The 25,162-nt window shown below is 41.9% G+C and overlaps 1 pseudogene; it reads left to right on the top strand.

Annotated features, from left to right (window-relative positions):
- Positions 1–12,378, top strand: part of LOC148131548 (uncharacterized) — a 36,309-nt pseudogene extending 23,931 nt beyond the window's left edge.
- The last annotated feature ends 12,784 nt before the right edge of the window (positions 12,379–25,162 follow it).

Consider the following 25,162-nt stretch of genomic DNA (forward strand, 5'->3'; position numbering starts at 1 on the left):
TGGGTTAGAACAAAAGGTCACAAAATTCCTAAAACCCAATAAAAGCTGTTTTGATTTCCGAAAGAAATTTTAGGCCACGTCGAAGTGCAGAAATAAATACAAAGGTGCCAGGGATTCTCAAACCTGACGGGTCATGAACAAACTTAGGTGAGATGACATCCCCCCCACAAAAAAATATTTTTAAAGCTTTGTGTAAGTGGGACATCAATATGAGCATCAATAGAAGAGAATATTTGCAGCTCGGGGTTGAACTGTGGGGTCCTAGTGCTCTGTGTGCTTGTTGATTTTCTTGCAGACGTTTCATTATCAAACTTCTAATGATGTTGCCTAGTTTGGTAATAAAATGTCTGCAAGAAAACAACCAAACTCAGAGAGCCTCAAGGACCCCACGGTTCAAACATGACCAACGGATATTCTCTTCTATCGATACTGATATCTTCTATCAGTCTATCTTCTATTGATCATATCCAAACAGAGGTGGTATTCAGCAGGTTCTGACCAGTTCTGGAGAACTGGGAGGGGAAATTTTGAGTAGTTTGGAGAACCGGCAAATACCACCTCTGACTGGCCCCACCCCCATCTATTCTCTGCCTCCTGAGTCCCAGCTGATCGGCTGGGTCTTCTTTTGTTGCCCAGCACAGGAGAATGGAGCTGGAAAGCAGGTTAGTGGGGTGGGGAGAGAGTGGGGATTTTGCAGTAACCTTCCCACAGGAGTGGAGAGGGAATGGAGATTTTATAGTCCACTACCATGCCCAACAAGCCACACCCATCAAGTGATGCCCACAGAACCGGTAGTAAATTTTTTTGAACCCCACCACTGTATCCAAAGCCATGAGATGGCTGATATGTGTTGATGCCATTGTTAAAAGATGGCTCAAACACAGCAATTTGATTGATTATGTTGGGGGCTTTTTGGTGGGGTGATGGAATAATTCAGATTTTATTTAATCACTTTCGGAAGTCACACTGTTGCAAGCTTTGAAACTTTCTCCTTTAACTGATTCAGACAGCTCAGGTCAGAAAGCAAAGCAAACAAACCAAGTTTTATCCATCTGCCTGAAACCGAAACGAGAGGAAGACAGAGGAGAGCAGAAAACAGCAAGCTGGAGATTTTGCCCCTCCCACCCACCCAATTCAGCCCTTCCCTTTTCATATACTGCTAACATCAATAGATACACTTATTAAACTCATTAAAAAGAACTATAAAACTGTCACAAATCACAGATGGCAACCACTCCATTATTCTACAATTCTCTAAAAACATTACGACTTAATTTTGAAAGTAGAGTAGAGCCCAACAAATTCTGAGCATCTTGAGAAGAAGGTATGCACCAAAGTTTTCAAGTTTCTGGGATCATCCATACTTGTGGGCACCTGGAGAGGTATAGAACATAGAACAACAGGGTTGGAAGGGACCTTGGAGATCTTCTAGTCTAACCCCCTGCTGAAGCAGGAGGCCCTATACCACTCCAGATAAATGGTTGTTGTCCAATCTCTTCTTGAAAACATCCAGTGATGGAGCATCCACAACTTCAGGAGGCCAGCTGTTCCACTGATTAACTGTCCTGACAGAAAAATTTCTGCTTAGTTCTAGATTGGATCTCTCTTTCATAGGTTTCATTCATTCTTTCTTTTCCTGCCCTGAGGTGTTTCGAAGAATAGGGTGACCCACTTTTCTCTGTGGTAGCCTTTTAAATATTGGAAGATCATGTCACCCCTAGTTCTTCTCTTTGTTAGACATACCCAGTTCCTGCAACCATTCGTCGTATGCTTTTGTCTCCAGACTCCCAATCATCTTTGTAACTCTTCTCTGTACTTTTTCTAGAGTCTCAACATCTTTTTTTGTATTGTGGTGATCTAAACTGGATGCAGTATTCCAAGTGTGGTCTTGTTGTTAGTTGCGAAGTTGTGTCTGACTCTTCGCGACCCCATGGACAATGTTTCTCCAGGCCTTGCTGTCCTCTACCATCCTCCGGAGCCCATTTAAGTTCATGCCAACTGCTTCAGTGACTCCATCCAGCCACCTCATTCTCTGTTGTCCCCTTCTTCTTCTTTTGCCCTCAAACGTTCCTTCCCATGAGGTAGCCAAAGTGAGTCCTTCCTTCCCATGAGGTAGCCAAAGTATTTGAGTTTCATCTTCAGGATCTGGCCTTCTAAAGAGCAGTCAGGGTTGATCTCCTCTAGGACTGACCAGTTTGATCGCCTTGCAGTCCAAGGCACTTACAGAAGTTTTCTCGCAGTGGTCTTACTAAAGCAGTATAAAGCTTCTGTAATCTTAATACTATACTATAATCCACTAGTGAATTTAACCACTCATGGAAGATTCCTCCATCTCAGCCCAATCAAATTAATTGGCGGATACACAAAATGATACCAACAGTGTAATTCAAACATACTTTAAACAAATAAGGGTTTGATTTCTATATCCAAGCTTTATTGCTCAATCATCTGGGGTTTTTTTCTTCAGCAGTGTGAGAACAGGAACATAAAAGTAACTTTATTTTGGATATCTTTCATGCTTGTTTAAAAGAATTTATGAGGATATTATTAACAATGAAAGTCATTCTTTAGAAGAAAAACTTTTAAGTATTAAGAGAGGGGAATTCCCCCCTCCCCAAGTTACTGAACAAAGTATTCATTTATGACAGATGAAACAGCCGAACCACTTGTTTTCATTCTTAAAACTGAGAGAAAATGAAACCCTTTCAGAAAAGAATTTTTCTTAAAGTGGAAGTTAATCCTCATTTGAGAAATTTTGGGAAATATGCACATAATGTTGTATGGCTGAGCCGCAGTAATGCTTTGTAGATGTGAAGCACCCAACAGGCAAACCAACATCTGACATCATCAGCTTTCATCCTTCTCTGAAAACTGTAACTCACTCAAGTCCACGTTTCCCTGTGATTCCTCAGGTACTGAAAAAGCATGGGAACACTGCCTGCACATGGAATCCTTCCCACATGCATGTTTTTCTTCAAGGGCACAGAAAGTTTGGTTAGTTGGTTGATTGATTATGTGTCATCAAGTCATTTTCATCTCCACATAAATATCTATGGAGATTCTCAGTCATCCAGGTCATAGATTTTTTTTAACAGATTAACAGAGTTGGAAAAGACTTTGTAGGTTATCTAGTCCAACCCCCTCACCCAAGCAGAAGACCCTACACCAATTATTTATTTATTTATTTATTTATTTATTTATTTATTTATTTATTTATTTATTTATTTATTTATTTATTTATTTATTTATTTATTTATTTATTTATTTATCTATTTATCTATCTATCTATCTATCTATCTATCTATTTATTTATTTATTTATTTATTTATTTATTATTTTATTTGGTTTGTCAATTGCTTACAAGATAATAGGTATAAGTAAAAACATAGTTATGAATACATGGGTACATATAAGAAAAATAAAAGAAACAATAGGACAGGGATGGTAGGCACATTGGTGCGCTTATGCATGCCCCCTATAGACCTCTTAGGAAAGGGGTGAGATCAATAGTAGACAGTCTAAGGTTGAAGTTTTTGGGGTTTGGGGAAGAAACCACAGAGTCAGGTAGAGTATTCCAGACATTGACCACTCTGTTGCTGAAGTCGTATTTCCTGCAATCAAGTTTGGTGCGGTTTACTTTGAGTTTGTATCTATTATTTGCTCTTGTATTGTTATGGTTGAAGCTGAAGTATTCATTGACAGGTAGAACATTGCAATGTATGATTTTATATACTATACTTAGATCAGACCGAAGGAGTCGTAGTTCTAGATTTTCTAGGGATAGAATTTCAAGTCTGGTGGCATAAGGTATTCTGCAACAAGTAGAGGAGTGGAGATCTCTTCTTGTGAAACATTTCTGGACTTTCTCAACTGTGTTGTTCATACCAGATACACAATGTGGGTTCCAGACTGGTGAGCTGTATTCAAGTATTGGTCTAGCAAAAGTTTTGTATGCTTTAGTTAGTAGTGTAATATTACCAGAGAAAAAGCTATATCGATTTTTGACAGATGGCAGTCCAGTCTCTTCTTGAAAGCCTCCAGTGATGAAACTCCCACAACTTCTGAAGGCAATTTCTGTTCTATGGGTTGATTGGTGTCAGTGTCAGAAAAGTTCTCCTTATTTCTAGGTTGAATATCTCGATCAGTTTCCATCCATTATTCCTTGTCTGGCTTTCAGGTGCCTTGGAAAATAGCTTGACCCCTTCCTCTCTGTGGCAGCCCCTCAAATATTGGAAGACTGCTATCTTGTCATCCCTAGTCCTTCACTTCACTAGACTAGCCATGCCAGTTCCTGGAACCATTCTTTGTAGGCTTTAGTCTCCAGTCCCCTAATCATCCTGGTTGCCCTTCTCTGCACTTTTTCTAGAGTCTCAACATCTTTTTTTATAGTATGGTGACTCAAAGGTACTTTTTCAAAAGGGCATTTGACTGTTTCTTTTTTTCCTTAAGGAAGACATTTAGCTTCTCATCCCAAAAAGCTTTGTTGGTTCTGGAGGATGCATCTTGAATGAGAAGTGAAACATCTTCCTTGAGGAAAAAACAGCCCAGTTGCCTCTTGAGATTACCACATAAAGAGATTTTGTCCCTGATGATCTGTTCCCTTACTTGGTCCTTTAGGTCTTCCAGTGATGCACTCATTCTTTCGGTAGGCAGAAGCTTGAGAATATTCAACTGACTTTATAGGAAATGATTGTCTGTCTGTTTAATTGTCACAAATTCTCCTGGTTTTCCATTGGCATGTCTAGAATAGCTTCTTCAGAACACAGAACTTGCTTGTGTTTCATTTCTAAAAAGTAAGGATAAGCATAAAGGCAGGCTGAGATTAATAATGGGACATTGTGACCTATCAGAGTTTTGACCCAGCAATACCCTTCCCTGTTGCCTCTCAGTTATGCTTCTTGTTGTACTCCTAGTATTGAGAGAACGTGCTCCCACACACCTGTACTTAAGATATTCTTTGTACTACTTTATTGCATGGAAACATGTCAATCTTCCAAGTTTAAAGCTCCAGCACTCATCTCTTCACTACAGCCTCAAAATAATAAATCAGCAAGAAATGAAAACTTCAGAATAACTTTGTGAGTGGATTGCCTTTTGTTTAGTGATTAGATACTGACTGATTTCTCAGGCATGACGTAAGTGTATTCTGAATTTATACCAGGTCAAGAATGCAGGTGGATGTTATGTTGGTGCCTTCTGTCCTGCACCCAAAGTTCACAACATTAGAGGAGGATGGATAAATAGTAGTGCAGACTTTGTAAATAGTGGGACAGTGTCGAGGGAAATATTTATTTAGCAGAGTGATGGCGTTTGGGAAAAAATGCCCTTGTGTCTAGTTGTTCTGGTGTGCAGTGCTCTATCGCGTCATTTTGAGGGTAAGAGTTGAAACAGTTTATGTCCGGGATGTGAGGGGTCTGTAAATATTTTCACAGTCTTCTTTTTGACTCATGCAGTATACAGATCCTCAGTTGAAGGGAGGTAGGTAGCAATTGTTTTTTCTGCAGTCCTAATTATTTTATTTTAATTATTATATTTTCATATACATACATATACTGTATATACATACCTACAACACCCACACCCACCCACATGTATAGATACACACACACACACACATATATATATATACTGGTACACACACACACACACTGTCTCTGTGTCTCTCTATTTCTCTCTGTCTCTGTCTGTCTGTCTGTCTGTCTGTCTGTCTGTGTCTGGCTGTCTGTCTGGTTGTCTGGCTGGCTGGCTGGCTGTCTCTCTCTCTCTGTATCTCTCTGTCTCTCTTTCTCTAAATCACTGTCCATTTTGAATACATAGTGGAAAGAGGAAATTTGAGAGTTTACAGGGTTGATGCTATATGGATGAAGTCTGTCTAAATTCTTAAGGCTTAACAGGAAAGCCAGCTGGGTGACTTTGGGCCAGTCATTCTCTTAGTGAGCCCAGCCCACCTCATAGGGTTGTTGTTGTGGGGAAAATAGGAACAGGAAGGAATGTTAGGTAGTGCACTGACTTGAGTTATTTATAAAAATAATAAATCTGATATGTCACTATGTATATACAGTAAATACATTTTTAAATGTTTCTTAATAGAATTTAAAACATCATGTGTTTGACCTAAAAGATGACTTGGCCTGATTGACTTTGGCATTTGGCCTCACTTCACTAGAAAAAGTGACCTAATTAGCTTTTGCTGAGGTAAAAATAAAATGTTCATTGCCAGTAGATGCATCATTCACTTTGCTCATATTTTTCTGCTAAAGTCCCACATCATTTATTTGAATGATTCCCATGATCACCCTCACAAAGTGACTTCAAGTAAACTCATAGAATAAACCACCTGCTCAAGGCATGAGGCCTTATACCACCCTGGACAAATGGTGGACCATTTTTTTCTTTAAAAGGTCCAGCAATGGAGCATCCATAACTCTGGGAGATAAACTGTTCCACTGATTAATTGTTCTCTTTGGGGGGGAAAAAAGTAAGAATCCTAATGAAGAAAGGTCTCCCCAAAGTTAGTGTCTTCCAGATGGTTTGAACTGCAAAATCTCTAGCCATGTTGGGGCAGTAGATCTTTAAAAATATTTTCTCCATAACCCACAGAAACGAGACAGGAAGGATTCCACACAGCAGTTTGGGAAAAGCAGAAATTCCCACAACTATTTACCGAGACTGTTATGTTAGTGCGATGCTAATTTAGCTGTCATTGCTCTTTCACCAAAGAATTTGGGAATTTGTTTGATGGAGTTTGCTCTGAATATAGTTACTGGGAAGGATGCCTTCGAACAGAATTATCGTTCCCAGGGTCCCCGAGGGAGCTAGGAACTTATATCGATGTTTAAGGTTATGGCAGGGAGCAGATATGATATTTAGCTGCTTCAAAAGCAATCTCATGACAATCCTAAAATTGTTTGGAGAAGAAATAGGTTGTGATTGTTTACTTTGGTATATCATCGCCGGTGCCAGAGCAGTTTTTTTAAAAATGGCTTTAAGATTCTCATTCCTATGCATGGATCATACCCCGTTTTTCTTGACAGTCTTTTAGTGAGACAGCCTATAATTTGTGATTCTTTGGGGAAATATCTTTAAATTGGGCTGCAAGTGGTCCTGCTCTGTTATGAGTATGCACACCATTTCCGTGGCCCACCCATGCCTTCTGGATATATTGAATTATAAATAGGCACTATTATTTAATGTTGCCTTAGGCCAGGGGTGTCAAACTGTTGTGGTTCACCGGCAGCCGGTGTGGACGGCTGAGGTCTCAGTGAGCAAGAACTCAGAGGAGGGGCCTGCGTGTGATGCAGGGATGGGGCCAGGACTATCAGGGACTGGAGTGCTGCCTTTGGAGATTATGGAGGCTGGCAGCAGTGATGAAGAGGTTCCCGAGGAGCCTGTGCCCAGTGCGCGTGTGCGCACGGCTGCTCGAAGGAAAGAGCAGCTGCTGCAGCATGTGCGACTCAGGAGTAAGGCTGCAAGGTAATCGCCCCTCCCTTAAGAGATAAAAGCCAGCTGAGAAACCGGAGTTCTTTGCAGGAAGCAAAGAAGTTTTTGCACTCAAGCCTTGTGGATGTTCAGATTCTCTTAGTTTGTGTTTGGAGACTCTTTGTGTTTGAAATACTTCTTGGCAACTTTATCTAGTGTTCTTGGCAGCCTTGCACAACCTTGGCAAGGCTCGTTCTTATCAGAGACAATTAGTTTGAAACAGCCTTTTAACCGGGAAGGAACGGAATTCGTAAAGAATCATTAAAAGGTTTTGCTATTACCTCCGTTTCGTGTTTGTTTCCTTGGAACAAGGTTTGGGTCAGAACACAAACTCAATTTCATTGAGGGCTGCATCAGGGCTGTGGTTGACGTTGGGGAGGGGGGGGGGTTGTGGCCAACAGGGTGGGTGTGGCTAACTAGGTGGGTGTGGCCAGCTTGATGCCATTCACTGGGCGTGGCTGACTGGGTAGGCGTGGCCAGCTTGACACCTCTCTCCTAACTGCTGACATGTTTCCTCTTCGCACTGGGTAGACTAGACCGAAGGCACGCTGGCCCGATGCTTCCCCTTCACATTGGGTAGACTGGACTGAAGCAATGCAGGCCAGCCCCCCCCCACAATTTCCAGGATGGTCCCATGGGCTGGATCAGACCACATAGTGTTTGTCACCCCTGCCTTAGGCTATTGCTAGACTTTATAATTCAAAATATCAGCAAGTGGTGATGCTATACAAAGTATTGATCAAGTGATAGTAGGAACTGTGGGGTCCTCTCTGAGCTTGGTTGTTTTCTTGCAGATGATTCATTACCAAACTAGGTAACATCATCAGTAAGGGAATAGGAATTGGCCTCTATTATATTTTCCTGATATTAGGAAGCAAAGTGGTGCAGATAGATGATATAGCCTCTTGTTTAACTTTGGTTAAGTCTTCAATCTCCTAGCATAGTCTACCTTGCAAGACTGTTGCCTAACTCTAGTGGTGAAGGACACTTCCACCCCAGTAGTATTTCCATCTTCCAATGCACAATTGTTGGGAAATCACAAATGCAAATATGTAAGCCACAACCTTTGCATCATATTGCTAAAATTCATGCAGCTCTACCGACACAAGCTCAAAAATTTGTTGACATTCAGAAGAAGTCAACAGGAGAAAGTCGCTACAGAGAATTCAGAGAAAGAGTAAAAAAAAAATGTGGCTACTGAGAAAAGAGGAGAAATGGCTGATTGGATCAGTTTTACTTTTTTTGTAATTTGCTTTTAAAAAAATTATTTATGAAAGAAGAGTGATTGGGTTGACAGGAAGGGGAAAAAAACCCAAAGAACGATTTGATCAAATGGAGTTGATTAGTCCCTGAAAAAGAGAGGAAGGGGAAAGTTTAATGAAGAAAGGGCAGTTATGAAGCTGTGCATGGGCATGTTGAAAGCAAGGACAGTTTGCAAGGATATAAAAGAATGGAGAGGTATAATGAAAGATGTTGATGTAAATTAGATATAGCTATGTTTCCTTCTGTTGTTCTTATCTCTGTCTAATTTCCTTTGCTTGCTGTTTTATACTCCTTTCCTGGGCTCTGTAGAATGTTGGTTATGCTGAAAGGAAGCAGTGCAATGGCTGCATACACATATGTCTTTGTGAAGAAATTAGCAAATTTAGGCTAATTCTTACGAGGGGGAAATTCCATTGCTCTGCATTAGCTTTTTTTCAGGGTGGGTAGGATCCTCCTGTATGTTCATGCCATGCAATTCTAAACTTGAGAAGCAATCAACATCATTTCCTCCTCCTCCTCCTCCTCCTCCTCCTCCTCCTCCTCCTCCTCCTCCTCCTCCTCCTCCTCCTCCTCCTCCTCCTCCTCCTCCTCCTCCTCCTCCTCCTCTCAGTGAGGCACTACTCTGATGTAGTTGTGGGGCTTGCATGCTGCAAGGAGGAGAGCTATGCCAGACATTCAACCATTATTGAATTATTATTATCCACATGACTGCAATTGTTTTATTCATATTATTGAATTTTGAATGATTGAGTCTGTCATTTGTATATTTATAACTGCTTGGTTTGGTATGGCAACCAAACAGGGCAGGTAGAGATTTTAACAGACAGTTAGGACTGCAGAAAAAGAAGAGCAACCAGCCTGCCTTCCATTGAAGACCTGTGTACTGCATGCACTAGAAAGAGGGCTGAGAAAATATCTGCAGACCCCTCACCTCCTGGACATAAATTGTTTCAATTCCCCTCCTCAGGGCACTGCTATAGGGCAGGGGTCTCCAACCTTGGCAACTTTAAGCCTGGAGGACTTCAACTCCCAGAATTCCCCAGCCAACAAAGCTGGCTGGGGAATTCTGGGAGTTGAAGTCCTCCAGGCTTAAAGTTGCCAAGGTTGGAGACCCCCTGCATAGGGCATTGCATGCCAAAACAACTAGACACAGAGACAGTTTTTCCCCTTGTGCCAGGCACACTCTTATGTCTAAGGATATTCACCCATGTAGTAGGGCTCTGTTACTATTATCCTTCTCATCTTTACTACTCCCTTCTCCTAGTGATATCTTATGATTATATTACTTGGTTGTTTGTTATGTATATTCATCAGGGGAGCCAGACAAAGAGTGTCCCTCCCATGAACAGCATGGTGACATGTAATTTACAGAAACCCATATTAGATAGAATAACAGAGTTGTAAGGGACCTTGGAGGTCTTCAAGTCCAACCCCCTGCTTAGACATGAAACCCTATCCCATTTCAGGCAAATGGTTGTCCAATCTCTTCTTAAAAACTTCCAGTGTTGAAGCATTTACAACTTCTGGAGGCAAGTTGTTCCACTGGTTAATTGTTCTAACTGTCAGGAAATTTGTCCTTAGTTCTACGTTGCTTCTCTCCTTGATTAGTTTCTATCCAGTGCTTCTTGTCTTGCCCTCAGGTGCTTAGGGGAATAGCTTCACTTCCTCTTCTTTGTGGCAACCTCTGAGATATTGGAACACTGCTAACATATTACTCCTAGTACTTCTTTTAATTAAACTTGACATACCCAATTCCTGTGACTGTTCTTCATTTGTTTTAGCTTCCAGTCATTACCCATGTCAACAAGAACCACACTAGGCATTGGAGTTCCTGGACATCAGGTGACAAATGGGCTATGGGACTCAAGACAGTTGGCTATGCAACCAGGGCCAGCAACTGAAGGATTACTAGAAGAAAAGTTGCTTACTCTTCACAAATATATGAAGACTCAAAGCAAAGTAATAGTGATAATTATAACAATGGCGTAAATCAGCTGTGGTGGTCCCAATGATTTTCAGCATAATGAGTGCCATATCAAAAGATCTTGGATGGCACTTAGAAAATCTACACATTGACACCATTCCCATCTGTCTGTTACAAAAGACCATACTGTTTGGATCCGCACATATGGTATTATGTTGATACATTGCAGCATGCTAGGTTCTTGAGAAGAACTCAATGCAAAGGAAAACCAATATCAAGTACTTGATAGCTGTGACCTCACATTGTTGTGGACAGGTAGTCATAATTACAATAATTTAATACAAAGATTATGTAAAAGACAGCCAAGAACAAGCACTGAGGCAAGTTAAAAAAATGGAACTAAGTGCATAGGGAAGAAAAAGTAAATATTGAAATAATACAATGAGAATACAAACAAAATGCTGACAAGGAAAAGCATTATGTAGTCAATTTCTGCAAAAAAAAAACAAGGAGAAAGTGGATAAAGATAAAACCTGGCAATGATTTACAACTGGAATATTAAAAAACGAAACTGAAGGCTTGATTTTGGCTGCACAAGAACAAACTATTTGAACGAAGGTAACGAAGAGCAGAACTGGAAAAAAAAATCAAATGATTCAAAACGTAAATTGTGCAAAGAAGCAGGAGGAACAGTAGACCATATAGAATCATAAAATCGTAAGGATGGAAGGGACCTTTGAGGTGTTTTAGTCTAACCTCCTGCTCAAAACAGAAGACCTTATTACACCCCAGACAAATGGCTGTCCAATCTTTTCTTGAAGAGCTCTAGTGACAGAATACTCACAACTTGGGGAGGGAAGCTGTTTTATTGATTAATTGTTCTGACTGTCAAGAAGTTTCTCCTTAATTCTAGATTGGATCTCTCCTTAATGAGCTTCCACCCATTGCTTCTTCTCTTTCCTTCAAGTGTTTTAGAGAATAAGTTTTGCCACATCTCCCTGTGACAATCCCTCAAGTACCAGAAGACAGCTATCATGTCACCCCTAATCCTTCTCTTCATTCGGCTAGATATACTTAGTTCCCTTAACCATTCATTCTATGATTTAGCCTTTAGAGTTAAAGAGCTATAATGGCGCAGTGGTTAGAGTGCAGTACTGCAGGCCACTTCTGCTGACTGCTGGCTGCCTGCAGTTTGGCAGTTCGAACCTCACCGGCTCAAGGTTGACTCAGCCTTCTATCCTTCTGAGGTGGGGAAATGAGGAACCATCTTGTTGTGGACAATGTGCTGACTCTAGAAACTGCTTAGGGAGGGTTGTAAAGCACTGTGAAGCAGTATATAAGTCTAAGTGCTATTGCTATTAGACTTTCTACACTCAACTCTTGCAAGTTCACACAAATTGATTATTACAATGACATAACACACTTGCCCAAATGATTCATTGGAACATCTAGAAAAAATTACCATGTACCAGTAATGAAAAATTGGTGGGAACACGTAGCTGAAAAAGTAGTCAAAAAATGAACAGGTTTAAAATATTGAGAGATTTCCAAAGATGAAGTGATAAAGTCTTGGCTCATAACACACCAGATATAAGTGTTATATGATTCAACTGTGGTTGAAATGAAGAAAGTGGATAGTTGATGTGGCAATGCCAGGGGATAGCAGAATAGAAGACAAAGAATTGGAGAAGATCAGAGGAAGTTTGGCCTAGTGGCAGGGGTGTGATTCTATCGGTTCTGTCCGGCTCTGGAGAACTGGTAGCTCTGAAGAGCAACAGACATAGAACCGATTCTATGTCTGCTGCTGTTTTGACCCACTCGGCCGCCTGGGCTCTCACCTGACCTTTATTTCCTGCTTTTTCAAACTCAGCTGAGGCACAGCTGCAGTTGAAAAAACAGGAAAAAAGTGCTTTTTCAAACGCTGCTTTCCTGCACGCAGTGCTGCTCAGCTGTCCAGGCAGCAAGCTGATGAAGATTTACACATGCGCGCAGCGGGCAGGGAAGCACATCGTAAATCAATGAACTGGTAGTTAACCCTGTCGGATCCCACCTCTGCCTCGTGGTTAAGGCATCAGACTAGAAACTAGGACAGGGGTGTCAAACTCGATTTCATTGAGGGCCGCATTAGGGTTGTGCTTGACCTTGGGGTCTTCTTGTGGCCCCCTCGAGCTCCATTTGCACTGGCAGAGGCATTGTGGTCCTTCACTGTTTCCAGGGCAGCTCCATGGGCCAGATCTAAGCCCTCCACAGGCCATATCTGGCCCACGGGCCTTGAGTTTGACACCCATGAACTAGGACATTGTGAGTTCTAGCCCTTCCTTAGCCATGAAAGCTAGCTGGGTGAGTTGTAAGTCACTCTCTCAGCCCAACCCACCTCACAGGGTTGTTATCAATGGTGGTATTCAATTTTTCTAACTACCGCTTCTGTGGGCGTGGCTTGGTGGGCGTGGTGTGGTGTGCTTGGTGGCCATGGCAGGGGAAGGATGCTGTAAATTCTCCATTCTCTGCCCACCTGACTAACCTGCTTTCCAGCTCCATTCTCCTGTGCAGGGCAACAAAAGAAGAGTCAGCCAATCAGCTGGGACTCAGGAGGTAGAGAATAGATAGGGGCGGGGCCAGTCAGAGGTGGTATTTGCCAGTTCTCCGAACTATTCAAAATTTCCGCTATTGGTTCTCCAGAACCTGTCAGAACTGGCTGAATACCACCTCTGGTTGTTATTGTGGGGAAAATAGGAGGAGAGCATGTTGGACAAGTTTGCTGCTTTGAGTCATTTGTAAAAATAACAAAGGTAGGATACAAATAAATAAATAAAAGCATCAAGTTCTGAAATAGAAATGGAAGAATTAAAGCATAAACCCGTCTTAGTGGCCTCAGTGGTTATTGGCTAAAATACCCTTGACGGCACTAAGAAAATCTGCACATTGACAAAATTTTCATCTGTCAGTTGCAAATGGGGGCACTAATTGGATATGCCTCCGTTATGTTGATACCCTTCCAACATCCTAAGTTCTTGGGAAGAATTTGATGTTTATGAAGATCAACACCAGCTAAGAACTGGCAGCTGTAACTTCACATTGTTGTGTACAAAAAAATATAATAATATCATCAATCAGTTGCAAAAGGCAGCTTTATGTGAAGCAGTGTATATCATGCGACCATACCTTTAACACAACATCTGCCTATCTCGGCACCTTGGGAAGGACACAGTAGGTGGATTTAAAAAAATGCCAAATCCAATGTAAACATCTGGCTGACTGTGACAAACCATAATAACAACAATAATAAGTGATTCAGCACTATAAACATGGGATTCAAATCCAGATTTTTTTCAGAGATAAATAAGTCTGTATTTTGACATTTTATCTGATTTTTTTTTCATCCCGCTAATGAAGAAAACTACAAATCGTAGTCAGTTGCTTGCTATTCTTAAAAAAAAAAAAAAAAGAGTGAGTTGCTTTTCTTGAAAAGAAAAAAGGAGCTGAATACAAATATCACCTAATCTTACCTTGAGGGTGATATATAGGTTATTATTAAAGCAAACTAAGAAAAGGAGTTTAAGGAGAAACAACAGCGCCCCCTTCCTTGCAACCAAATAATATGTCCCAATTTCTAGGGAAAATAATCTTGATTTTCTGCTCGGAGGAAAAGTGTCTTGAAAGCGTCTTTCCTGCTAAAAATTCCAGGTAGAAGGGAAGGCAACATTGCTGAGAAATACCTATACGGCACCTGGGAAGTCAAAGTTTTTGACACACGCTCTCGCCCTTGGTTCTGTTTCTGACCATGAGGAATTCAAGTCCTAGTTAAGTTCACTAACGCTGTCACCTTTCCCTATATAAGAATTGCTTCTCTATGGTTCTAATTGTCCCAGGCATCGTTCCGATACAATTTGTTTGCTGAGGATTTACAACATCACGTGCTAGCTTTCATATATAACAGAATAACAGAGCTGGAAGGTACCTTGAAGCAGTGGTGGGATTCAATTTCTTTTACCACCGGTTTGATGGGCGTGGCTTGGTGGGCGTGGCAGGGGAAGGATACTGTAAAATCTCCAGTCAGAGGTGGGATTTGCCGGTTCTCTGAACTACTCAAAATTTCCGCTACCGGTTCTCCAGAACTGGTCAGAACCTGCTGAATACCATCTCTGCCCTACAGGTCTTCTAGTCTAATCCCTTGCTCAACCAGGAAACCCTATACCATTTCAGACAAATGGTTGTTTAACCTCTCCTTAAAAACGTCCGTTGACGGAGCATCCACAACTCCTGAAGACAAGCGGTTCTACTGGTTTATTGTTCTCTGCGTCCCAACTCTGACATGCGTGGAGTGGGGAATATAAACCATTTCGTGATGAATATAACAGGATTTAAGAGTGGGAGGCCTAGGAGAACCGTTAGAGGTTACTACAGGCACCTATAGGATATGATAAAAAAAAAAAAACAACCCTGTCATGGTGGTATAATCAAAGCTTCGTTTATTTGTGACTTATATGTCACGTTTTTTAAAATCACATCCTGCAGACATCCCTAATCTCAAGGTTAATCGCACCAAACTTGATTGCAGGAAATACGACTTCAGCAACAGAGTGGTCCATGTCTGGAATACTCTACCTGACTCTGAGGTTTCTTCCCCGAACCCCAAAAACTTTAACCTTAGACTGTCTACTATTGACCTCACCCCTTTTCAGGGGGCGTGCATAAGCGCACCAACGTGCCTACCGTCCCTGTCCTATTGTTTCTTTTATTTTTCTTATATGTATCCATGTATTCATAACTATGTTTTTTTACTTATACCTATTATCATGTAAGCAATTGATAAAAATAAATAAATAAATAAATCCCTAATCTCAACTCAACTGTTTACCACTTTAGTCATTGCAAGATGACTCCCTCTCTGTCTCCCTCCCTCCTTTCCCTTCCTCTCTCTCTCTCTCCTTCTCTCCCTTCCCTCCCTTTCCCTCTTTCTCCCTTCCCTCCTTTCCCTCCCTCCCTGTCTCACTCCTCCCTTTCAGCCTTTTCCTCCCTCTCTCCATTCCCCACTTCCCCCCTTTTCCTCCTCCTCTCCTCCCTTCCATCCTTTCTTCATCCCCTCTTTCCCTTTCCCTTCCCTTCCTTTCCCTTCCCTTTCCTCTCATCTCCTCCCCCCTCTTCCCTCCCTCCCTCTATTCCTTCCTCCCTTCCTTCCCCTCCCTCCCTCCCCTCCCTCCCTTCCCTCCCTCTCTTCCTCCCTTCCTTCTCTTTCTCAGGACAAGGGGGAAGGGGAATAGAAGCAGGGGAACAAGCCTGAGCCCACCGAAGGGGCTTGGGAGAGCATGGCTTAATTAAGGCTATCGAATATAGCCCTGACAGGGAAAGGAAGGCCATGGCTCATTAACTTGCTGGAATCCTTTGAGGATCAAGAGAAATAAAGGGAGGCCAGGGTGGGCATTAGGCTCCCTTTGACACTCCAGTCAACTCCAGGCCCTGCAAGTTCTCACAAAGGCAGGCCGCAAAATTGGCTTAGAAATGGGAGGTGGAGGAAAGCAGGGGTGCGTATACATCTATACCCTCCACTTGAATGAAGTCGTGGAAGTGGGGGACAGAGCGAAGGAGGCAGCCTGGAGACAGTTTGCATTTCTGCTAACATTAGAGAAGGAAAAGCAAGCCACAAATGGTCCCGGATGCAGAAAGGAGCTACTTGCCACTGGGTTTCTCCCTATTATAATGCCTTTTTCGATACTGCGTCTTTACAAGTTGTCGTGAACCATCTGGACCCACGGTGGCGAACCTATGGCATGCGTGTCGGAAGTGGCATGCAGAGCCATTACTGCTGGCATGCGAGCACTCGCCCAGAAATGGTCTACTGCACATGCGTGTGCGCTGCCCACCCAACAGCTGACACACATGTGCAGAGGCACGCTGGTGCGCCAAACACTCTCGCGCATGCGCAGAAGCACGCAACATGTGTTGGGTGGGTTGCATGCGTGTGCACAGGAGGCATGGGGGGGGCAACCACATTGCCTTCTGGGCAGGGGTGGGATTCAACTTTTTTAACAACCGGTTCTGTGGGCGTGGCTTAGTTGGTGGGCTAGACTTAGTTGGTGGGTGTGGCTTGGTGGTAATGTGACTGGCTGGGCATGGCCAACTCAACATCACTCATATTGAGGCACGCAACTCCTCACCTGGCCTCTCATGACTGTGGGGATGCTGCAACAGTCGTAAGTCTGAAAAAGGGTCATAAGTCACTTTTTTCAGTGGGGAAGGAGGGGAAGAAAACTCCAGAGAAGTTCCAGAGACAGGAAGTCTAGTCCTGCCAAGAATGTAATAAGGGTTAACAGAGAGGCAGTTTCTGTAAGCAACACCAGAATCTTTCCTTCCTGCCTTCCTTACAGGATTAGGCCAGTAATTTCTTCTAACAACCGGTTCTCCGAACTACTTAGAATGTTAACAACCGGTTCTAGCGAATAGGTGCAAACTGGTAGAATCCCACCCCTGCTTCTGGGTGATGGCACGTGAGCATGAGCAGGCAAGCATGCATGCAATTATCGGCATGAGAGCCCAAAAAGGTTAGCCACCACTGATGTAGGCTCACCATAATAGATAGCAGTGGCCATATAAGTACAGGTAGTCCTTGACTTACAACCACAACCAAGCCCCAAATTTTTGTTGCTAAGCGAGACATTCATTGAGTGCATTTTTTGCCCCCATTTTACAACCTTTCTTGCCACGGTTGTTAAGTGAATCACGGCAGTTATTAAAATTGGTCACATGGTTGTTAAGCGAATCTGGCTTCCCCATTGACTTGGCTGATCAGAAGGTCACAAAAGGGGGATCCCATGACTGTCATAAATATGAGCCAGTGGACAAGTGTCCGAATTTTGATAGCGTGACCATAAGAGATGCTGCATCAGTCATAAAGGTGAACACTGGTCATAAGTCACTTTTTTCAGCACCGTTGCAATTTTGAAATGATCACTAAATGATGTCAACTCATAAATTATTTCTGTGGGTCTTTTTAAAGTTGCCAACCGAAAGGGAGCGGGGAGTAGTGGGCAGCTTGCATTCCAAAAATGTTTTCAAAGATAGTTTCTAGGTGACCGAAGTTTCTGCTGCACAAAATTCTAACTGGAGAACATGATTGATGACTCTTGGCTATGGATGTGTCCCATTGGAGAATATGAATTATGATACACCCAGGGGATGGGGAGGGAAACTGGGGTCAGAAAAAAGCTATCCTGCAATCTGCAACTCTTACACTGCAAAAACATATGGACTACACAACTCGATCAGGGCAAAGCAATAGACGCAATCTACATAGACTTCTGTAAAGCCTTTGATTCAGTGGTACACGACAAACTACTCCTAAAACTAAAATCTTATGGTATCTCTGGACACCTGCATAACTGGATAGAAGCATTCCTGTCAAACAGACAACAAATGGTCAAAATTGGGAGCGTCCTATCAAATTCTGTACCTGTCAACAGTGGTGTCCCCCAAGGCAGTGTTCTAGGACCAACTCTTTTCATACTCTACATAAATAACCTCTGTGATCATATCAAGAGCAACTGCGTTCTCTTTGCTGATGATGTAAAGCTATTCAACACCACAGACAATACTGCCACCCTCCAAAAAGACCTTGACTATGTATCAGAATGGTCAAACAAATGGCAACTTCAAATCTCAACAAATAAATGCTCAGTCTTACATATTGGCAAAACAAATCAGAAAATAAAATACAAGCTGAATAGTCAAGACCTTGTTGAGGATCCAAACTCTGTCAAGGACCTTGGAGTTCTCATCTCAAATGATCTAAGTGCTGGATCCCACTGTAACTACATAGCCAAAAAGGCATTAAGAGTTGTTAACCTAATCGTGCATAGCTTTTTCTCTGGTAATATCACACAACTAACTAGAGCATATAAAACATTTGCTAGACCAATACTTGAATACAGCACATCAGTATGGAACCCGTATTACATATCTGATGTTAATACAGTTGAGAAAGTCCAGAAATATTTTACAAAAAGAGTTCTCTACTCATTGCAGAATACCTTATGCCACCAGACTCGAAATTCTAGACCTAGAAAATCAAGAACTATGCCGCCTTTGGTCCGATCTAAATAGAGTATATAAAATCATACATTGCAACGTCCTACCTGTCAATGAATACTTCAGTTTCAACCAAAACAATACAAGAGCACACCACAGATACAAACTCAAAGTTAACCGCACCAAACTTGATTGCAGGAAATACGACTTCAGCAACAGAGTGGTCAATCTTTTATTTTTTTATTTTATTTGGTTTGTCAAAGTCTGGAATACTCTACCTGACTCTGTGGTTTCTTCCCCAAACCCCAAAAACTTTAACCTTAGACTGTCTACTGTTGACCTCACCCCTTTCCTAAGAGGTCTGTAAGGGGCGTGCATAAGCGCACCAATGTGCTTACCGTCCCTGTCCTATTGTTTCTTTTTATTTTTCTCATATGTATGCATTTCATGTATTCACAACTATGTTTATACTTATACCTATTATCTTGTAAACGATTGACAAATAAAATAAATAAAATAAACAATGAATGATGTGTCTCAGAGTCGGCTACACCCAGGCAATGCTGCATCTTTTAACTCCCAATATATCTTTTTGGAGTTTGCCTAGAGACTCATGATTTAAATGGGGTTAACTGTCAGAATCCTGACAAATGAACTGTTGTAGATTATGTCTTTACAAGTTGTTGTGAAGTTGTACCTGTACTGTGTCATTACAAGTTGTCTTCAATCACCTAAACTCACTGTATAAGATAGCAATGACCATACACGTGTTTTAGATAAATAAATCGTGGAATATTTCCTGGGGTCTGGTGGAATGTTGCCTAGACATTTTGGATCTTGAAAACTTCCCTTGTGGGTCCTTCTCAGGTCACACCCAACACACAGCTTTAATAGATCAAGTAAAAGAAATTCACTACCGCTTATCTCAACAAACAATTCAATCACCTGAAGTTATATGTCACCTGGATGACACCTTCGCATCTCACTGTTTGAGGAAGTTGCACAACTTTCTCAGAGACTCTTCCCATCCTGCTCACAATCTTTGTGAACTGTTGCCTTCTGGCAGAAGATATAGAACAATTAAAACTCGGATCACATGTTTTCTGAACAGTTTTTATCCCAGAGCTATAATTTCACTTAACAATGAACTTAAGGACCACCATCAATGAGCTGTTGGACAGTATTAACTGGTCTGTTATGTGTACGCTTGTGTGTTTTTAGGGTGTGGGGAATTTTGGTGGGGGGTTGTTTGGGGATTGTCATGTGTGTGTGTATTGGGTCTGGTCTCTGGGTATTATATGAATTTCATTGTATGTATACTGTGTATATACATACAATGACAATAAAGAATTCAAATCAAATCAAATTCAAATGATATCTTGGAGGCTGTTGAGAAATTAGGAGGGCGTCTCCTTGATCCTTATTGCATCATGCTGCCTGCAACTTCAATTTCTTTTCCCAGATCTGCAAACGTGGCTTTGAAGCTATTGCTATTGGTCCATCGGATGGAATTGTGATAATATGCAAAGTGTATTGAACAAAGGACTCATCTTACAAGCTGTTCTGACCCAAACCTGGTTCCAAGAGAGCAAACACACGACAAAGGCAGGAGTATAACCTTTTTACGTTTAAGCTAAGAATTCTGTTTCTTCACAGATCAAAGGCTGCTTTCAACTAATTAGCTCCAACAAGGAAGAGTCTTGCCAAGTTTTTTCAAGTCTGCCAAAAAAACAACAGATAAGAAATAGTTTACAAGAGTCTTCAAATACCAACTGTAATGTCCACGAGGCTGAGTTCAAAACATCTTTGCCTTCTGCAAAGAAGGTTAGTTTCACAGCTGGCTTTTATCTTCTTGAAAGAGGGGCCGTTACTTTTCAGCCTTACTCCCCGAGTCACCCATGCTGTTCTAACTGTTCTTTCTTCCAAGCAGTCCTTCGTGCATGTGCACTTGGCACAGGCTCCTCTGGAACCTCCTCATCACTGCTGCCAGCCCCCACAATCTCTGAAGGCAGCAGTCCATTCCCTAATGGTCCTGGCCCGTCACTTCTCCTCAGCCGTCTGCACCAGCTGCCGGCTAACTACAACACCACCACAATTGGAACCAGAATTTCTATGGCTAATCAAAGCAGGTTTTAAGCAAGCTGTGTCTGATTCTACAAGCCTTTTTTTTTGCCCCAGTTGTTAGGCAAATCACCTGGATGTAAGTCACTTTTTTCAGTGCCATTGTAACTTTAAACTGTGTCTAAATAAATGATTTTGACTTGAGGACTATCTATAATCACATCTGAATATTATCAGGATGCTAAAAATACTTCCATGTACTCAATTTAATGGCTAATTGGAGGGCAACTGTATACTAGCTATTTGTATTTGTTCTGTTGGTCACAACAATTAAGAAGTCCATTCTCCATAAACTGATATAAAAATATTTTCCTTTTCTAAAGCCCTCTAAGTTGGAAGTACTACTGCATTTGTAGAAGTGAGTCCCATAAATTAATTAAACCCATAAATTATTGGTTTGCCTTTGGGGTCAGTCAGACTTGGCTTTTTAATTGGATAAATTCGTTTCCCAAGCCTCCAGAATAGAATATTTTCCAAGAATTCTCTCCCAGGTCATGAGGTCTAGTAGGTTTTAATGACACACAGTAATCCACATAACACGAGGTAATGTTTTTCTTGCTCTTTCCAAGGATTTCAGGATTGAAACGTAATTCCTAAGTATTTAAAAACTTTTAATTTCCTCAATCTGATTAATGTCCATTCTGGTTCCGGTATGGCAAATGCCAGATGCTGCGATACACCTATAATTACAAAGATCAAAAATGGTGCAGGAAATGATATTTCCCTGTGACACGCTCTTGAAACAAAGTTTGGACTTTGAAGAAGCAGAAGAGTAAATTAGTGGTGGGTAACCTGTTTCCTACCAGTTCGGTGTAAGCGCGCACTTTGTGCGCACATGCACTAAACACGTGCTTTGCACACGCATGACATTTGCAACTCATCTTCTGCTGCAAGCCCTATGTATAAAACAGCGGATGCATGGCAATTGGCTGTGCCGCACGAAGCAGCTGAGGTTGAAAAATAGGAAATAAAGCTCAGTATAGAGCCAAGGCAAGTGGGAGGGCCCAACAGCTGATTGTTGGAGCGAAGCAAACAGGGCGGACCGGTAGAAAACCACCACTGGAGTAAATATCTATGGAGATTTCTCAGTCATCCAGGTTATGGTTGTCCCAAAGGTATTTCTTCATATCTTTTGTCCTCTGTTGAGAGAGGGTTGTTCAATCTTAATGTGTCTTTCAAACCAGCGGTCTTTTCTGTCCGGGATGTGGGCATGTGAACATTTTGGACAGAGAAGATTGCTGTTTTGAAAGAGGGGTTAAAGTGGCCATCTACCTTAAAAACGAACAGCCCACTCTCAAGAAAGGGAGAGGGATATGACACCACCTATCTCCTGTTTACAACATAATCCTTTCAGCAATTTTTTAAACTACCGGTTCTGTGGGCGTGGCTTGCTGGGCATGGCATGGCTTGGTGGGAGTGGAAGGGGAAGGTTACTGCAAAATCCCATTCCCTCCGCATTCTACTAGCGGCTTTCCAGCTCCGTTCTCCTGTGCAGGGCAACAAAAAAAGACCCAGCTAATCAGCTGGGAATCGGGAGGCAGAAAATAGATGGGGGAGGGGCCAGTCAGAGGTGGTATTTGCCGGTTCTCTGAACTACTCAAAATTTCTGCTACTGGTTCTCCAGAAATGGTCAGAACCTACTGAATACCACCTCAGCTCCTGAGAATAACATGAACTAGAATGGGACAATTCACAACAGCCAACTCACCATGGCCAACTCGCTACAGGACAATTTGTTGCAGGGCAATGCAACAATTCAATTTAATTATTTTAAATTATTAAAACATTATTTTAATTTTTTTCATTCACATTTGTTTTTGTTTCTCCTTTGGCAATCTTTCTTTAACAGAATAGAATTACAGAGTTGGAAAGGACAACCCCCTGCTAATGATTCTATTCCACTATTTAATATTAGTGTAACTCTTGTCCTGGGGCAAGTTGACCACAGTGAGTTGGCTGCAGCAAATTGGATGTAGGAAGTTGGCCATATAGCAAGTTGCCCATGGTGAGTTGGCTGTGGCATAGACCTGACATGGACAGTCGAGTAAACCAACAAATGAATAATCAAATAAATCAACACACAGTTCTTGCTTGAGGCACAGATAATCAGGCTCAAATTATCCTACTTCAAGCACATTATATACAGAACCAGTTCCTTGGATACGATGTAGTGCTTGGAAAGATGGAAGGAAAGAGAATCAGAGGAAAACGACCAGCGGTAAGGTCAGGGGTGGGATTCTACCAGTTCACACCTATTCGTTAGAACTGGTTGTTAAGCAGTTCGGAGAACCGGTTGTTAGAAGAAATTACTGGCCTAATCCTGTAAGGAAGGCAGGAAGGAAACATTCTGGTGTTGCTTATAGAAACTGCCTCTCCGTTAACCCTTATTACATTCTTGGCAGGACTAGACTTCCTGTCTCAGGAACATCTCTGGAGTTTTTTTCCCCTCCTTTGCTGGTACTTTGCTTTTGTGGAGTGACCATTCAAAGTTACAATGGCCCTGAAAAAAGTGACGTATGACCCTTTTTCACACTTACGACTGTTGCAGCATCCCCACAGTCATGAGAGGCCAGGCAAGAAGATGTGTGCCTCGATGTGAGTGATATTGAGTTGGCCACACCCAGCCAATAACATGACCATCAAGCCACATCCACCCAGCCACGTGACCATCAAGCCACGCCCACAGAACCGGTTGTTAAAAAAATTGAATCCCACCCCTGAGTAAGGTAGATGGGCTCAGTTATGGTGGTGATGACTGCACTATTGGAAAACCCAAATGACCAAGATAGGGACAGACTGTCATGGACAAAATCTCTCTATGTTGTTGCTAAGAGTCGATAACAACCCGATGACATTTAATCAATCAATCAATGGCTACCCCGCTTTCTAGGACAGAATCTGTCCCCGTATGAAGAATGATGTTCAATCAATATTGGATGTTCTGCTGAATTGTCCATTTTACCAAACATGTGTTTTCAAATCAATATCATTTCTTTTTTTAAACTTCTTCAATTGTAACATGGAAGAGAATATACATTTTTTTTGTTAGGCGATAAATCCTTAGAAACCTCCAAAAAGGTAGCAAAAATAATGTTCAATCATGGTCACTGTAAGGAAACTCTGGGTATAATTAAATTCTGATAGACTGTTCCATGTCAGAAAACAGCTTTCTGTTTAGTTATTACACATTTGTAGTTGATGTTTTATACATAATTTTGGCCTGTGACTGTAAATAAAATTTGATTGATAGTCCTCACAACTGATAGCCTGGTTGGAATTAAAGTTCCTGTTTAAACAATAACGCCTGAACAAATAACATGGCACTCCCTAAAATAATGACATTTGGGAACAAGAACAATGTTTTGATGTTCGGGAAGCCTAAAACCACATATCTTAGTTAAAGTAGCATTACAATTTTCGACAAAAGCAAAACATGTTCTGTCAGAAGAGTAGAGAGAAATTCAAAAAAGATAATTAGTGGGCTGGAGGCTAAAATATATGAGCAATGGTTGCAAGAACAGGGTATGTCTAGTCCACGTTTTCACTGGCAGAGCGATTGGGCCACCACAGGCGCCCCTGACATGAGTGATGTGGAGCTGGCCACATCCAGCCTGGCCACGCCCACCCTGACCCCCGCAAGGTCTAACACAACCCTGATGCCCTTGGTCTAGTCCAGCAGTCGCCAACCTTTGGGCCACAGACCACTGCTGGGCCGTGAGAAACTTTTCGTGGGCCACAGAGAAATCTCATCCCCAGAGCACCCCCCCACCAAAGCAATTAATCCAGGCTGCACATAAACACAAGGCTGCGCCTCCCACATGGCCTGCAGAAATCCTCCCCACCCACTTACTCGTTACCCGGAAAACTTGCCTGATAAATTGCTATTTTTCCTTTTTCCGACCATCAGCTGTTCTGCTGTGCTGGGAGATTTAGATTAGCTAGGAAGCAGGAAATGGTTGGATTTCTTGCTTTCTAGCTAGTCTTTAGATCTTCGGATCTGCTTTTAAGCACAGCCGAACCTCCCTTAGGACTGAAGGTTCTATTATTCAGTGCAGACTCATGGCAAGCAAATTTGAGAGACTGAGCTAGCTGATGGCAGATAGATAGATCACTGAATGATTCTGTGAGCAACTCAACCTGCCTGTCTGCTTTGTCTGGTTTTGGGTAAAAGTTGCTCTTTTTTAAAAAATAAAAAATTCAATATTTACATAGATGGTGCATTGTGAGTTAATTTTGTGAGTTTGCTTGCAAGCAAATTTTATGTGACAAACTGAGCCAGCCAATGGCAGATAGATCTCTGAAGGAATCTGTGATTCTATGAGCAACTCAATCTGCCTGCCCGCTTTGCCTGAT

The sequence above is a fragment of the Notechis scutatus genome, chromosome 3 (genome assembly GCF_049901735.1).
Source record: "Notechis scutatus isolate UNSWTSFEM ecotype Mainland chromosome 3, rNotScu1.2, whole genome shotgun sequence".
NCBI lineage: Eukaryota > Metazoa > Chordata > Lepidosauria > Squamata > Elapidae > Notechis > Notechis scutatus.